Source organism: Phyllobates terribilis, unplaced genomic scaffold (assembly GCF_046119375.1).
Source record: "Phyllobates terribilis strain yellow unplaced genomic scaffold, ASM4611937v1 Scaffold_5928__1_contigs__length_48183, whole genome shotgun sequence".
Taxonomy (NCBI): domain Eukaryota; kingdom Metazoa; phylum Chordata; class Amphibia; order Anura; family Dendrobatidae; genus Phyllobates; species Phyllobates terribilis.
Window position 1 is genome coordinate 32,501 of NW_027368673.1, and position 2,500 is coordinate 35,000.

Genomic DNA, 2,500 nt, shown 5'->3' on the forward strand with positions numbered 1-2,500 from the left:
AAAGCCCGGGCCGAGCGAGCGGCGCCACCTCCCCACCCGGGAGCGCTGCGCCAGATCGATCGGAGGAAGAGCAGGGGTGCATGTAGGGACTTGCCCAAGTACGGAGGCTGCAAACCCCTGTCGTCGGGAGATACGTGCCCACGAGTCCTGGAAGCGCGACTCGGGTACAGGCGCCCTTGCGGGGGGGTACTGGATGTGGAACAGCACTGGGGTCGAAGCCACAAAAGCATCCGCCCTCATGGAGCCTCTCCTCGGCCTAAAAATCCAGATTTTAGCCTTGACGGCGCCCCCATGTGGAGAACCAGGGCCCGCGGGGGGGTCTGGCCAGGCTCACTTCAACCCAGGAACACCTCTCTGACTTGGGATAGGCGACCGGCAAAAGTCCCCCCACGCAGCTGCGGAAGCCTGGGTTCAGCCAAGGTGCAGACCTCCAGCCGAACAGGGACTCATAGCCAAAACGCATACCCAGGCCTACGGAGGTGAAAACCAGCTTAAATGAGTCGAAATGTGTCGGGGCTGAGAGGTACCTCTCTCTCATATATTCTGCCGGTGGTGTGCAAAACTGGGTCTTTGCATGGAGTGTCACCCTATACCCACTTTAGGGACGCATGCAAAAAAGTGCCCGATCGCCTGGAACTGTCAGGCGGATTCGGCTCCCTGGAATTTCCTCATTCTGGTTCTTTTTCACTTTTTGTCTCTTTTGCGACATCTAGTGGGCAGGCTGCATTACTGCAACCGGGGACACCTCAAAACGCTTGGAACTGGGGAGCGGGCTCAATTTACAAACGTTTTGCGGGTCCTGGAAGTCAAAATTGTGACTTCTGAAAACGACTAAGTATCAAGGACTCATCGCGCGAATCGCTCTGGAACTGAAATCGGATGCGCGCACTGACACGCTCCCCTCTCTGGAAGTCTGACAAAAGTTGAAAAATTTTCTAAGTCCCCAAAAATTTTTTTTTTCAACTTTTTTTCAATTTTCCCCCTGTGGGATATATATTTTACCCACACTTTTGGAGCCCTCCTGGGATGCCCTCTAACATACTAGAACCTCATTTTGTGGAAGTTTTCACAAAATTGTGAAATTTTCCAAAAAGTCAGAAATTTTGCAAAAACGACTAAGTATCAAGGACTCATCGCGCGAATCGCTCTGGAACTGAAATCGGATGCGCGCACTGACACGCTCCCCTGTCTGGAAGTCTGACAAAAGTTGAAAAATTTTCTAAGTCCCCAAAAATTTTTTTTTTCAACTTTTTTTCAATTTTCCCCCTGTGGGATATATATTTTACCCACACTTTTGGAGCCCTCCTGGGATGCCCTCTAACATACTAGAACCTCATTTTGTGGAAGTTTTCACAAAATTGTGAAATTTTCAAAAAAGTCAGAAATTTTGCAAAAACGACTAAGTATCAAGGACTCATCGCGCGAATCGCTCTGGAACTGAAATCGGATGCGCGCACTGACATGCTCCCCTCTCTGGAAGTCTGACACATGTGTGAAAATTTTCTAAGTCCCCAAAAATTTTTTTTTTCAACTTTTTTTCAATTTTCCCCCTGTGGGATATATATTTTACCCACACTTTTGGAGCCCTCCTGGGATGCCCTCTAACATACTAGAACCTCATTTTGTGGAAGTTTTCACAAAATTGTGAAATTTTCAAAAAGTCAGAAATTTTGCCAAAAACGACTAAGTATCAAGGACTCATCGCGCGAATCGCTCTGGAACTGAAATCGGATGCGCGCACTGACACGCTCCCCTGTCTGGAAGTCTGACACATGTGTGAAAATTTTCTAAGTCCCCAAAAATTTTTTTTTTCAACTTTTTTTCAATTTTCCCCCTGTGGGATATATATTTTACCCACACTTTTGGAGCCCTCCTGGGATGCCCTCTAACATACTAGAACCTCATTTTGTGGAAGTTTTCACAAAATTGTGAAATTTTCAAAAAGTCAGAAATTTTGCCAAAAACGACTAAGTATCAAGGACTCATCGCGCGAATCGCTCTGGAACTGAAATCGGATGCGCGCACTGACACGCTCCCCTGTCTGGAAGTCTGACAAAAGTTGAAAAATTTTCTAAGTCCCCAAAAATTTTTTTTTTCAACTTTTTTTCAATTTTCCCCCTGTGGGATATATATTTTACCCACACTTTTGGAGCCCTCCTGGGATGCCCTCTAACATACTAGAACCTCATTTTGTGGAAGTTTTCACAAAATTGTGAAATTTTCCAAAAAGTCAGAAATTTTGCAAAAACGACTAAGTATCAAGGACTCATCGCGCGAATCGCTCTGGAACTGAAATCGGATGCGCGCACTGACACGCTCCCCTGTCTGGAAGTCTGACAAAAGTTGAAAAATTTTCTAAGTCCCCAAAAATTTTTTTTTTCAACTTTTTTTCAATTTTCCCCCTGTGGGATATATATTTTACCCACACTTTTGGAGCCCTCCTGGGATGCCCTCTAACATACTAGAACCTCATTTTGTGGAAGTTTTCACAAAATTGTGA